The sequence below is a fragment of the Salvelinus sp. IW2-2015 genome, linkage group LG17, assembly GCF_002910315.2.
Source record: "Salvelinus sp. IW2-2015 linkage group LG17, ASM291031v2, whole genome shotgun sequence".
In the NCBI taxonomy this organism is placed as follows: domain Eukaryota; kingdom Metazoa; phylum Chordata; class Actinopteri; order Salmoniformes; family Salmonidae; genus Salvelinus; species Salvelinus sp. IW2-2015.
This window is the reverse complement of record NC_036857.1, coordinates 41449861-41465527: the sequence shown is the minus strand read 5'-3', so window position 1 is coordinate 41465527 and position 15667 is coordinate 41449861. Positions and strand designations below refer to the sequence as shown.

At 44.5% G+C, this 15667-nt stretch overlaps 1 pseudogene; it reads right to left on the bottom strand.

The window, feature by feature from the left end:
- Nucleotides 1-10511: 10511 nt before the first annotated feature.
- On the bottom strand, nucleotides 10512-15667 carry LOC139029014 (uncharacterized; annotated as a pseudogene).

Sequence of the window (15667 nt, the reverse complement as noted above, 5' to 3'; positions counted from 1 at the left end):
AAGGGACATTTCTGAAAACCTGTTTTCGCTTTGTCATTATTGGTTAATGTGTGTAGATTGATGAGGGAAAAAATGTATGTAATCAATTTTAGAATAAGGCTGTAACGTAACAAAATGTGGGAAAAGTCAAGGGGTCTGAATACTTTCTGAATGCACTGTATGTGCATTGTATTTGGGCAGAGAGAAAGGGGGCCTGTCTCTGAGGGCAAAAATGTGTGGAATAGGAGCCATGTGTCTGGAGTTAGAGCTGATAGATCGTAATTACTGTTCTATATCCTTATATACTCTTAATATGAATATGTAGTTTTTATATTTTCTTAGAGATTGAAAATAGTGTTACGTTTAGGCTCTTTGTGTATGAGAAATTATCTAGTGGATTGCAGAAGACTATAGGAATGTGTAAGGCACGGAGGAGTGCGAAGGTTCCGGACTCAAGCTGGGACACGATAACACCAACATGAGGAACAGATTCAGTTCTTGCCCAGCAGCAGAGACTGACTGTTCATCCTAGATATAGAAGGGTGGTCTAGTTGGAGAGAGGAGGGGGCCTAGTCGGAAGTTATAAATATATGTGCTTCAAATGTTATTTGTCACATGCGCCGAATAAAACAGGTATAGACCTTACAGTGAAATGCTTACTAACAAGCCCTTAACCAACAATGCAGTTTTAAGAAAATACGTTAAAAAAAGTTAAAGATAAGAATAACAAATAATTAAAGAGCAGCAGTAAATAACAATAGTGGGGCTATATACAGGGGGTACCGGTACAGAGTCAGTGTGCGGGGGCWCCGGTGTCGAGGTAATTGAGGTAATATGTACATGTAGGTAGAGTTATTAAAGTGACTATGCATAGATAATAACAGGGAGTAGCAGCAGCGTAGAAGAGGGGAGGGGGGTGCAATGCAAATAGTCCGTGTAGCCATTTGATTAGATTGATGTTCAGGAGTCTTATGGCTTGGGGGTAGAAGCTGTTTAGAAGCCTCTTGGACCTAGACTTGTCGCTCCGATACCGCTTACCATGTGGTAGCAGAAAGAACAGTCTATGACTAGGGTGGCTGGAGTTTTTGACAATTTTTAGGGCCTTCCTCTGACACCGCCTGGTATAGAGGTCCTGGATGGCAGGAAGCTTGGCCCCGGTGAAGTACTGGGCTGTACGCACTACCCTCTGTAGTGCCTTGCGGTTGGAGGCCGATCAGTTGCCATAGCAGGCAGTGATGCAAGCTGTCAGGATGCTCTCGATGGTGCAGCTGTAGAACCTTTTGAGGATCTGAGGACCCATGCCAAATCTTTTCAGTCTCCTGAGGGAATAGCTTTTGTTGTGCCCTCTTCACGACTGTCTTGGTGCGCTTGGACCATGTTAGTTTGTTGGTGATGTGGACGCCAAGGACCTTGAAGCGCTCAACCTGCTTCACTACAGCCCTGTCGATGAGAATGGGGGAGTGCTCTGTCCTCCTTTTCCTGCAGTCCACAATCATCTGTTTTGTCTTGATCACATTGAGGGAGAGGTTGTTGTCCTTGCACCACACGGTCAGGTCTCTGACCTCCTCCCTATAGGCTGTGACCTGTATGTGTGCCTTTGCAGCTGCAACGCCCTGTGTGGTGAATAAATCTAGTCTGAGCTTTTTTTTGTCCGTCTGGATCTGTACTAGAACTTAGAACCTAATAGTACAAACTTTCCTCACACAGGAAGCAGTGCAGGTCCTAATCCAGGCACATGTCATCTCCCGTCTAGACTACAGCAACTCTCAGTTAGCTGGGCTCACCGCTTGTGCCATCATTACCCCTGCAACGTATCCAGAATGCTGCAGCCCGCCTGGTGTTCAACCTTCCTATGTTCTCCCATGTCACCCTGTTCATCCGCACACTCCACTGGCTTCCTCTCGAAGCTCACATAACCTTCAAGACCCCGGTGTTTGCCTGCGGAGCAGCAAGGGGGATTGCCCCTCCTTACCTTCAGGCTATGCGCAAACCTTACATCCCAACCCGAGCACTGGAACCCTACCTCTTTGAAGAGTATCTTAAATAACTCTCATGGTGTCCTGACGGCCCCCTCCCCCAAAATAAAAAAGGCACTGGCCTTTTCATACTAGCACTGCCTTTCTGGTAAATACTTTGTTGAGGGAAAATGTACTTGATACAATGATGTGTTGTTGTTGTCTCACCTAGCTATCTTCAGATGAATGCACTAATTGTAAGTCACTCTGGATAAGAGAATCTGCTAAATGACTAAAAGGTAAATGTAAAAGCTCAACAAAATACATAAACAATTGTATTTTTGCAGGTGACTATTCATTTCAAACACAAGTGGTGCAAATAGTGCTTTATAACTGCACTGAACCAAAACAGTGGCGTGCGGGAATGAAGCAAAACTTTTAAGTGGTCAAAACCATTCATCTTGAGTCGACGGGAGAGAAAATACAATCTGTTAATTATTAAATCATATATAAAATGGACATATCTATTTTAATACAGACTAGCTCAAAACATTACTAATCATTGAAAATTACAAATTACCCAATGGATCATGATAATTATCTGTTAAAAAAGTGGGGGCGCGAAAAACATACATTTGCAACCTTACTTTGAAAGTGGGAGCGCAGCTGCTCCGTTTGCCCCATTTCTCAGGCAATGTGTGTGTGTGTGTATGTACCTGGTTATGTACGTTTAGCTCCTGGTTCTCCCTCTGACACTGTCTGAGGGCCTGGGCCAGGTGGGCGTTCTCCAGACACTTCTGAGAGTACTGCTCCGACAGCACCTCCAGCTCCCTCTGGATCGACTGCAGTCCCTCCCTGAGACAGTAATTTGAACATACATCAACCATTCACAAAGCATAACAACCCTGCTTCCCCTAAGAGACTGATATTTTTTCCCCACCTGGTGTATTACCAGTTGCCACTGTCACCTTGTGGCAAACGCATCAGTAAAAAGGCAGAACTCTATACCAGTCAGTTTTGATTGATTGGCTACATATGGCCCCACGTACACTAAGAAAGTAGCCTTGCACAAGCCTTGGCTTGGGGTAGGAGCCTATCTGCTGTTTCTGTAGGATGAGGCAGCTTGATGTAGAAGAACACTTCCTGGACAGGACGCTAGTCTATCACAGGGCATTACCTCTGATCGATCTCCTTAATACTGAGTGAATCAGGTCCCATTTTTACAGTCTTTGGTATATCTCAGCCAGGGAACTCACAACATTCCAATCTCATGGCGGATACACAAGGCCACTGAATTGGTGATAAAAACTAAACACCATATGTATTTAGACAGGGAAGTTAACATTTTAAATGTGGTTGTGTTTCAGATTACGTTTTGCCCAATAGGAACTGAATGGTGAACGATGACTGGAGGGATTACTGCAAACAAACAAATCAATTCTAAAAGCTTTAACAAGGGTGTCACGTTCTGACCATAGTTCTTGTGTGTTTTGCTTGTTTTAGTGTTGGTCAGGACGTGAGCTGGGTGGGCATTCTATGTTGTGTGTCTAGTTTGTCTGTTTCTGTGTTCGGCCTAATATGGTTCTCAATCAGAGGCAGCTGTCAATCGTTGTCCCTGATTGGGAATCATATATAGGTGGCTTGTTTTGTGTTGGGGATTTGTGGGTGGTTGTTTCCTGTCTCTGTGTTTTGTCTGCACCAGCTAGGACTGTATCGGTTTGCCACATTTTTGTATATTGTTAAGTGTTCACGTTATTAGTTTATTAAATATGTTGAGCACCAACTACGCTGCGTCTTGGTCCGATCCCTGCTACACCTCCTCTTCAGACGAAGAGGAGGAAGGCTGCCGTTACAAAGGGCAAGGTATTTTGTTTAATTTGAAAACAGCATAACATTTGACCATTTCTAAGTGAGTAGATTCATCTTTCTAAGTTTGTAGATAGGAGGTTTCGGAAACACTTCTAAATTAATCCCGATAATGCAATGATTAAGAAAAAATATTTATGAATAATTAATGAATAATGAGTGAAGGTTACAGAGGTTACAACAAGACATGCTAACCTCTCACCATTACCAATAACAGGGGAGGTTAGCATTTTCAAATCATATGACATTTTATTTGTCACATGCGCCGAATACAACTGGTGTTGACTTTACCGTGAAATGCTCGCTTACAAGCCCTTCCCAACGATGCAGAGTTTAAAAATAGTAACACAAAAGGAATAAAAMAAAATACACTAAAATGGAGCTATATACAGGGAGTAACAGTACCAGATCAATGTGTAGAGTTAATAGGTATAGTATTTGAGGTAGACATGTACATGAAGGCAGGGTAAAGTATGTGTGTTGTTGTGTTGTATTGTGTGTGCATATGTGAATGTGTCTGGGTTTTGTGTGGGAGTATCAATGTAGTGTGTGTATATACACTGAGTATACAAAACATTAAGGACATCTGCTCTTTCCATGACAGACAGACCAGGTGAATCTGGGTGAAAGATATGATCCCTTATTGCTGTCACTTGTTAAAGCCACAATCAGTGTACATGAAGGGGAGGACAGTAGATAAAGCAGGATTTTTAATTTTAGGAATGTGTTCATGTTTTGTAGAGTCAGTGCAGAAAGATTGTGTCTGGCTATTTTTTTATTAAACCTTTATTTAACTAGGCAAGTCAGTTAAGAACACATTCTTATTTACAATGACGGCCTATTTAGCAGTCTTATGGCTTGGGGGTAGAAGTTATCTCGGAGCCTGTTGGTCCAAGAGACAATATTCATGCTGTACTGTACTTGTAACGATTTTCTTCCTCTTCTGATTAGAAATATGAAATATCGGACCAATACGCAGCGTGGTAGGTGTCCATGTTACTTTAATATAACCGAACACGAAAAAATACAAAAATAACAAAGTGAATGACAACGAAAACCGAAACAGTCCTGGATGGTGAAACAAACACAAAACACCTAAGTATGGTTCTCAATCAGAGAGAACAATAGACAGCTGCCTCTGATTGGGAACCATACTAGGCCAAACAGAAATACAACACATAGAACAAAACATCGAATATAGAACATAGAATGCCCACCCCAACTCACGCCCTGACCAAACCAAAATAAAGACATAAAAAAGGAACTAAGGTCAGAACGGGACAGTACCCCCCCCCCAAAGGTGCGGACTCCGGCCACAAAACCTGAACCTATAGGGCGCTGCCAGAGCGCTGCCAGACGTCTGGGTGGGCATTTCACCGCGGTGGCGGCTCTGGTGCGGGACGTAGACCCCACTCCACCTTAGTCCTGGCCCACTTATGTGGCGCCTCTGGAGTGGCGACCCACGCAGCCGACCCCGGACTGGGGACCCTTACAACYGGCCCCGAATAGGAGGGAGACTCTGGCAGCGCCGGACGACCACAGGGACGCAGTGCGGGTCAGTCAGGGCGCCGACGGTGAAAATCCCTGGTCAGCGAAGCATCCAGAATGTCCATTGCAGGAACCCTACACCGCTCCTCTGGGCCATACCCCTTCCAGTCGATGAGGTACTGGAGACACCCCATCCGACACCTCGAATCCAGGACTTCACGCACCGAGTACGCCGGACCTCCCGCGATGACCAGAGGAGGAGGTGGAGTGTCACTGGGTCCAGCCTCAGCAAGGGGACCAGGCACCACTGGCCTGAGGAGAGACATGAAAAGTTGGGTTAATGCGMTAATCAGCAGGGAGTTGTAAATGGTACGTTACCTCATTAACCCTGCTCAGGACTTTAAACGGCCCTACAAACCGCGAGCTCAGCTTCCGGCAGGCCAGGCGGAGGGGCGGGTTCCGGATGGAGAGCCAGACACAGTCGCCTGGAGAGAAAACAGGCACTTCACTGCGGTGGCGGTTGGCCTGTTCCTTGTGCCGGCTCGCTGGAGACGAGTATGTCCAGCGTTCCAGGTCTCTTCAGCGTGCCGATACCACTCGCACACCGCAGGGACTGCAGGGACCTCGGTCTGGCCCTGAAGGTGCCAGGGCCGGCTGATACCCCAACATGCACTGGAAAGGAGTGAGTTTAGTGGAGGAGTGGCGGAGGGAATTCTGCACGTACTCAGTCCAAGGTAGAAAATCCACCCACTCCCCCGGCCCATCCTGACAGTAACGCCTCAGGAACCTGCCCACTTCCTGATTGACCCTCTCCACCTGCCCATTAGCTTGAGGACGGTACCCGGTAGTGAGACTGACCATGACCCCATGAAAGCTTTCCATACGCGTGAGGTGAATTGAGGGCCACGGTAGACGTGTGTAAAAAGAGCCTCCGCTGTTTGCCTGGCCGATGGAAGCCAAGGCAGAGGAAGGAGGCGACAAGCTTGGGAAAACCGGTCTGCAACGACTTTTGTGACAGGTTGTGACAAAGGTTGTGACAAAAACTCAGTCATTCTTATGTTTAATAAATGTATCGTATATTGTGTGTGGCAGGCTTACAATGATGGCAAAAAAAACATTAGAAAGTGCGCTGATCCTGGTGCTAGAGGGGGTACGCAGCTGGAGGTTGAATGTTTGAAGGGGTACGGGACTACAAAAAGTTTGGGAACCACCGATATAGATCATGTTCCAACAGTCTTCCCAGCACAAACCTGACTAACGAGACATGCTGGGAGCGGTGAGCAGAATAGACCAAAATGTCATCTATGTAAACCACTACGCCCCTTCCCAGCATGTCCTGAAACACTTTGTCCCCCATCTTTTTTCTTAACAAAAAAGAAGTTTGAGAAGGCTGGTGATGTAGAGAGCAGATAAAACCTGCTGGAGGCTATCCTGTACGTAGGTCTCCATGGCCTCGGTCTCCGCATATGAGGGGATAGATGTGTCCTCTTGGGAGGGCTGCATCAAACAGCAGGTCATTGGCACATTCCCAGGGGCGATGAGGAGGCAAAAAACGTCCATACACTACCATTCAAAAGTTTGGGGTCACTTAGAAATGTCCTTGTTTTTGTCCATTAAAATAACAAATTTGATCAGAAATGCAATGTTAATTATTATTGTAGCTGAAAACGGCAGATTTTTTWATGGAATATCTACATAAGCGTACAGAGGCCCATTATCAGCAACCATCACTCCTGTGTTCCAATGGCACATTGTATTAGCTAATCCAAGTTTATAATTTTAAAAGGCAAATTGATCATTAGAAAACCATTTTGTAACTTTGTTAGCACAGATGAAAACTGTTGTTCTGATTAAAGAAGCAATAAAACGCCTTCTGTAGACTAGTTGAGTATCTGGAGAATCAGCATTTGTGGGTTCGATTACAGGCTCAAAATGGCCAGAAACAAAGCACTTTCTTCCGAAACTCGTCAGTCTATTCTTGTTCTTAGAAATTAAGACTATTCCATGCGAGAAATTGCCAAGAATCTGAAGATCTCGTACAACTCTGTACTACTCCCTTCACAGAACAGCGCAAACTGGCTCTAACCAGAATAGAAAGAGGAGTGGGAGGCCCCGGTGCACAACTGAGCAAGAGGACAATTACATTAGTGTCTAGTTTGAGAAACAGAGAAATAGTACCCGCAAAACACCAGTCTCAACGTCTACAGTGAAGAGGCAACTCCGGGATGCTGGCCTTCTAGGCAGAGTTCCTCTGTCCAGTGTCTGTTCATTTGCACAGCTTAATCTTTTCTTTTTATTGGCCAGTCTGAGATATGGCTTTTTCATTGCAACTCTGCCTAGAAAGCCAGCATCCCACAGTCACCTCTTCACTGTATTCATTTTCCCATGAGCATAGCTTCTCTCCCTCTCCTTACATGCCCCTCCCTTTTCATTGTGTACCAAGCTGTCCACTAGGGACTTTTCATTGCATTATGTTAGTAATCAACGTATTATTTATCCTGTGTGTATGTTTGTAATTGTGTGATTATTTAGTTAGTAAGTAAATAATTAACCCAATTTGTGTATCGCTGAATCATTTAYACTAGTGTTCATGCAMATTTGAAGTCAACAACATTCKTAATGAGACTGAGGTAATAATAATTAATAGATGACTAATATGATAATGATATATTCTGTTAGTTTCCCAAATTAATTCAAGAATATAACTCATTCAACAAACTTTTTCCGTGGTGCCCCAAGATTGCTAATGAGTTACATGTTACATGATTCATTTAATCACGTAATAATTAAACAGTTAATTGATATGATAAAATAACAGTCATCACATTAATGGTAGTCACGTCACGACACCGTCACACAAGACCCACTTCTCCATGCACCACTGCATAGGGCCGATGGAAAGACGGCAGTCCATTCACTCGGACATAATAAGCCAGTAGGTCCCAATCATAATACAAAAACAACCATTAGGCTAAGCACTTCCCAATCGAAAATGTACAACTATTACTTTTTAATGCAAAAAAAACATTTCACGTTTAGCACACAAATAACCGGTGATCTAAAGTTTAAATGCAAAAATGTTTCACACACACACACAAGTTATTTTGAAAGAGATGGCTAACAGCATGCGAGCTGCAATAAAAAACACAGTTCCACTCACCAGATGATCATTTGATATCTAACTTCTTCTTGAATGTTATTCTTGAAAAGGGAGAAGATAACAAATTAGCAACAACATCCTCTTCGATAACACCCGCTGCAAACGAGCCTACAACAAAAGCTAGTTAGCTAGCTAGACCGTGGGAAAACTAATGCTTGCTATTGCACAGTGACATGTTGGACTTTGACCTGTTGGCCATTTACAAGTCATTGTGATTGGTTAATACCATTGTCACTCCAAACGTTTGCCCTAATACAGTTGAACGACAGATGCCTTCTATCAAGCTTCTGATGGCCTGGCCAATGGCTGACTTAGCTAGCTACATTCATCTCCCCAAAGACCAAAGAAAATATTTCTCTTCTCTTATTGCTTTTATAAAATGGTTGCCAACATGTTTAAAAAAAGATTAATGACATGTTTTCATTCACTTTATTTAAATGAGTAAATTTGTTTTATTTCATCCTTCCACCAGACGGTATAGTCCGGACAAAAGKCAGTTGTTAGCTCTGAGATTCTGAAGTTGCTAACCAAACAGGCTGGTCATTAATTCTATTCTTATGTTGTGACCCAGTCGTTCATTCTATTCATTCCACATTGCTATGCTTAACAAATCATTAGCATGTAGCTTGCTAGCAGAGGTTCAGTGACAACGAGAGACAAGAACTTAAATAAATAATGATTTTAATAGGGATAGCCCCCTAAAATGACATACCCAACTAACTGCCTGTAGCAAGGATATGCATATTATTGGTACCATTTAAAAGGAAAAACTTTGAAGTTTGTGTACATGTGAATTGAATGTAGGAGAATATAACAATAGATCTGGTAGAAGAAAATACAAAGAAAAAAAACAACTGTTTTATTTCCCCCCTACCACCATCTTTGAAATGCAACAGAAAGGTCCCAAATCTAGCATCACTCTGGTTGTAATTCCGATGGTGTCCACAAGATGGCAGCAGTGTATTTACAAAGTTTCAGACGGATAACTTGAAGTATGAGCAAACAACATGACATTCAGTGTGAAGTCACCCAGGTACATTTGGGCAAATCGTGAAGGAGACATTTACATTACATTTTTCTGCAAGAACATCATCAAATCTGTATACTTGGACTTTGATTTAGCTTTTACAGTATTTGTAGCCATATTATAATTTCAACATTTGCAAAACACCCAGTTTTCATAACTCTCCATATTCTTATAATATTTGTCCAAAAGGAAAAGGCTTGCTGTCGCACAAGGTTAGCAGCTACATTTTGCGACAGATAAGGGGTTTCCCGATATTCCCGTAAAGCCCAGCTCATTGGCTATCTAGCTAGCTTTGTTCGACCCTGATTGGTGCTTATTTGACAAAGTTAGTCATTCAAGTGAAGACCACCTGCGTCATCGGCGTGCCATGAAGGCGTCGCTCTCTCTACCAAATTTGGTGTCCTATAGGATATACTACACCCCTAATGATATAGTGACGTCTGGTTACGTTCTAGGATCTCTGAGGAATAAATACGAARGTGATTTGACTGATGGAAACAACGTTTAGGGTTAGATTTTCACAGAATCCTGTCTTTGCAAATTGAACGAGTGGAAATACAAAATCGATCGTGCATGCTATATGGAACTTTTTAGGAAATGAAAAATTATTTTATCTAACAAAACGACACTTCATGTTATCTCTGGGACTTTGGATGATACATTCTGAAATCTTGCTCTGATTTAAGTACACATTTCACCTTCAGAGCTGAATTCATCAACCTATCACAGTGAAAAAAGTGTTTTGTTGTTAGCTATCATCAAACAATAGCATTCAATTTTTTTGCAGTAATAGCTACTGTAAATTGGACGGTGCAGTTACATTAACAAGAATTTAATTTTCAGCCCATATAAGACACAGTTGAAGTCGGAAGTTCACATACACATTTACATTTACATTTAAGTCATTTAGCAGACGCTCTTATCCAGAGCGACTTACAAATTGGTGCATTCACGCTATGATATCCAGTGGAACAACCACTTTACAATAGTGCTCTAATCTTTAAGGGGGGGGGGGGTTGAAAAGGATTACTTTATCCTATCCTAGGTATTCCTTAAGAGTGGGGTTTCAGGTGTCTCCGGAAGGTGGTGATTGACTCCGCTGACCTGGCGTCGTGAGGGAGTTTGTTCCACCATTGGGTGCCAGAGCAGCGAACAGTTTTGACTGGGCTGAGCGGGAACTGTACTTCCTCAGAGGTAGGGAGGCGAGCAGGCCAGAGGTGGATGAACGCAGTGCCCTTGTTTGGGTGTAGGGCCTGATCAGAGCCTGAAGGTACGGAGGTGCCGTTCCCTCACAGGCTCCGTAGGCAAGCACCATGGTCTTGTAGCGGATGCGAGCTTCAACTGGAAGCCAGTGGAGAGAGCGGAGGAGCGGGGTGACGTGAGAGAACTTGGGAAAGTTGAACACCAGACGGGCTGCGGCGTTCTGGATGAGTTGTAGGGGTTTAATGGCACAGGCAGGGAGCCCAGCCAACAGCGAGTTGCAGTAATCCAGACGGGAGATGACAAGTGCCTGGATTAGGACCTGCGCCGCTTCCTGCGTGAGGCAGGGTCGTACTCTGCGAATGTTGTAGAGCATGAACCTACAGGAACGGGTCACCGCCTTGATGTTAGTTGAGAACGACAGGGTGTTGTCCAGGATCACGCCAAGGTCTTAGCACTCTGGGAGGAGGACACAATGGAGTTGTCAACCGTGATGGCGAGATCATGGAACGGGCAGTCCTTCCCCGGGAAGAAGAGCACGTCCGTCTTGCCGAGGTTCAGCTGAGGTGGTGATCCGTCATCCACACTGATATGTCTGCAAGACATGCAGAGATGCGATTCACCACCTGGTTATCAGAGGGGGAAAGAGAAAGATTAATTGTGTGTCGTCTACACCTAAGCCAAATACATTTAAACTCAGTTTTTCACAATTCCTGACATTCAATCATAGTAAAAATTCCTTGTCTTAATTAAGTCAGTTAGGATCACCACTTAATTTTAAGAAAGTAAAATGTCAGAATAATAGTATGAGAAATGATTTAATTCAGCATTCATTTCTTTCATCACATTCCCAGTGGGTCAGAAGTTTACTACACCCAATTAGTATTTGGTAGCATTTCCTTTAAATTGTTTAACTTGGGTCAAACGTTTTGGGTAGCCTTCCACAAGCTTCCCACAATAAGTTGGGTGAATTTTGGCCCTTTCCTCCTGACAGAGCTGGTGTAACTGAGTCAGGTTTGTAGACCTCCTTACTCGCACACGCCTTTTCAGTTCTGCCCACAAATTTTCTAAGGACTGAGGTCAGGGCTTTGTGATGGCCACTCCAATACCTTGAAATTGTTGTCCTTAAGCCATTTTGCCACAACTTTGGAAGTATGCTTGGGGTCATTGTCCATTTGGAAGATCCATTTGCGACCAAGCTTTAACTTCCTGACTGATGTCTAGATGTGTTGCTTCAATATATCACAATTTTCTTCCTCATAATACCATCTATTTTGTGAAGTGCACGAGGCCCTCCTGCAGCAAAGCACCCCCACAACATGATGCTGCCACCCCCGTGCTTTAGGGTTGGGATGGTGTTCTTCGGTGGAAGCCTACCCCTTTTTCCTCCAAATATAATGACGGTCATTATGGCCAAACAGTTCTATTTTTTTTCATCAGACCACAGGACATTTCTCCAAAAAGTACGATCATTGTCCCTTGTGCAGTTGCAAACCGTAGTCTGGCTTTTTTAATGTCGGTTTTGGAGCAGTGGCTTCTTCCTTGCTGAGCGGCCTTTCAGGTTATGTCGATATAGGACTTGTTTTAATGTGGAATAGATACTTTTGTACCTGTTTCCTCCAGCATCTTCACAAGGTCCATTGCTGTTGTTCTGGATTGATTTGCACTTTTCTTACCACAGTACGTTCATCTCTAGGAGACAGAACGCTCTCCTTCCTGAGCAGTATGACAGCTGCATGGTCCCATGGTGTTTATACTTGCGTACTGTTGTTTGTACAGATGAACGTGGTACCTTCAGCCGTTTGGAAATTGCTCCCAAGGATGAACCAGACTTGTGGAGGTCTACAATTCTTTTTCTGAGGTTTTGGCTGATTTCTTTCATTTTCCCATGATGTCAAGCAAAGAGGCATTGTGTTTTGAAGGTAGGCCTTGAAATACATCCACAGGTACACCTCCAATTGACTCAAATGATGTCAAATAAATAAATCAAATCAAATTTTATTAGTCACATACACATGGTTAGCAGATGTTAATCGAGTGTAGCGAAATGCTTGTGCTTCTAGTTCCGACAATGCAGTAATAACCAACAAGTAATCTAACCTAACAATTCCACAACTACTACCTTAACACACAAGTGTAAAGGGATAAAGAATATGTACATAAAGATATATGAATGAGTGGTGGTACAGAACGGCATGGCAAGATGCAGTAGATGGTATAGAGTACGGTATATACATATGAGATGAGTACTGTAGGGTATGTAAACATAAAGTGGCATAGTTTAAAGTGGCTAGTGGTACATGTATTACATAAAGATGGCAAGATGCAGTAGATGATATAGAGTACAGTATATACATATGAGATGGGTAATGTAGGGTATGTAAACATTATATTAAGTGGCATTGTTTAAAGTGGCTAGTGGTACATTTTTACTAACATAATTTTTTAAAGTGGCTGGAGTTGAGTCAGTATGTTGGCAGCGGCCGCTAAATGTTAGTGGTGGCTGTTTAACAGTCTGATGGCCTTGAGATAGAAGCTGTTTTTCAGTCTCTCGGTCCCTGCTTTGATGCACCTGTACTGACCTCGCCTTCTGGATGATAGCGGGTGAACAGGCAGTGGCTTGGGTGGTTGTTGTCCTTGATGATCTTTATGGCTTCCTGTGACATCGGGTGGTGTAGGTGTCCTGGAGGGCAGGTAGTTTGCCCCCGGTGATGCGTTCTGCAGACCTCACTACCCTCTGGAGAGCCTTACGGTTGTGGGCGGAGCAGTTGCCGTACCAGGCGGTGATACAGCCCGACAGGATGCTCTCGATTGTGCATCTGTAAAAGTTTGTGAGTGCTTTTGGTGACAAGCCGAATTTCTTCAGCTCCTGAGGTTGAAGAGGCGCTGCTGCGCCTTCTTCACAACGCTGTCTGTGTGGGTGGACCAATTCAGTTTGTCCGTGATGTGTACACCGAGGAACTTAAAACTTTCCACCTTCTCCACTACTGACCCGTCGATGTGAGATGGGGGGTGCTCCCTCTGCTTGTTTCCTGAAGTCCACAATCATCTCCTTTGTTTTGTTGACGTTGAGTGTGAGGTTATTTTCCTGACACCACACTCCGAGGGCCCTCACCTCCTCCCTGTAGCCGTCTCGTCGTTGTTGGGTAATCAAGCCTACCACTGTAGTGTCATCCGCAAACTTGATGATTGAGTTGGAGGCGTGCATGGCCACGCAGTCCGTGGTGAACAGGGAGTACAGGAGAGGGCTCAGAACGCACCCTTGTGGGGCCCAGTGTTGAGGATCAGCGGGTGGAGATGTTGTTACCCTACCTCACCACCTGGGGGCGGCCCGTCAGGAAGTCCAGGACCAGTTGCACAGGGCGGGGTCGAGACCCAGGGTCTCGAGCTTGATGACGAGTTTGGAGGGTACTATGGTGTTATGCTGAGCTGTAATCGATGAACAGCATTCTCACATGGGTATTCCTCTTGTCCAGATGGGGTAGGGCAGTGTGCAGTTGGTTGCGATTGCGTCGTCTGTGGACCTATTGGGTCGGTAAGCAAATTGGAGTGGGTCTAGGGTGTCCGGTAGGGTGGAGGTGATATGGTCCTTGACTAGTCTCTCAAAGCACTTCATGATGACGGAAGTGAGTGCTACGGGGCGGTAGTCGTTTAGCTCAGTTACCTTAGCTTTCTTGGGAACAGGAACAATGGTGGCCCTCTTGAAGCATGTGGGAACACAGACTGGGATAAGGATTGATTGAATATGTCCGTAAACACACCAGCCAACTGGTCTGCGCATGCTCGAGGACGCGGCTGGGAATGCCGTCTGGGCCTGCAGCCTTGCGAGGGTTAACACGTTTAAATGTTTTACTCACCTCGGCTGCAGTGAAGGAGAGCCCGCAGGTTTTGGTAGGGGGCCGTGTCAGTGGCACTGTATTGTCCTCAAAGCGGGCAAAAAAGTTGTTTAGCCTGTCTGGGAGCAAGACATCCTGGTCCGCGACGGGGCTGGTTTTTCTTTTTGTAATCCGTGTTGATGTAGACCCTGCACATACCTTTGTGTCTGAGCTGTTGAATTGCGACTCGATTTTTCTCTGTACTGGGACTTAGCCTGTTTGATTGCCTTGCGGAGAGAATAGCTACAACTGTTTGTATTCGGTCATGCTTTCCGGTCACCTTGCCCTGGTTAAAAGCAGTGGTTCGCGGCTTTTCAGTTTCAACGCGAATGCTGCCGTCAATCACGGTTTCTGGTTTGGGAATGTTTTAATCGTTGCTGTGGGTACGACATCGTCAATGCACTTCCTAATGAACTCGCTCACCGAATCAGCATATTCGTCAATATTGTTGTTGGACGCAATGCGGAACATATTCCAATCCGCGTGATCGAAGCAGTCTTGAAGCGTGGATTCAGATTGGTCGGACCAGCGTTGAACAGACCTGAGCGCGGGAGCTTGTTGTTTTAGTTTCTGTTTTGTAGGCTGGAATCAACAAAATGGAGTCGTGGTCAGCTTTTCCGAAAGGGGGCGGGGGAGGGCCTTATATGCGTCGCGGAAATTAGTATAACAATGATCTAGGGTTTTTCCAGCCTGGTAGCACAATCGATATCTGATAGAATTTAGGGAGTTTTTGTTTTTTTAGATTAGCCTTGTTAAAATCCCCAGCTAGATGAATGCAGCCTCAGGTGTGTGGTTTCCAGTTTACAAAGAGTCAGATAAAGTTCGTTCAGGGCCATCGATGTGTCTGCTTGGGGGGAATATATACGGCTGTGATTATGATTGAGAGAATTCCCTTGGTAGATAATGCGGTCGACATTTGATTGTGAGGAGTTTAGATCAGGTGAACAGAATGACTTGAGTTCCTGTGTGTTGTTATGATGATTCACACCACGTCTCGTTAATCATAAGGCATACCCCCGCCCCCTCTTCTTACCGGAAAGATGTTTGTTTCTGTCGGCGGATGCATGAAGAAAACCAGCTGGCTGCCGACCTCCGTTAGCGTCTCTTGAGTTAGCAT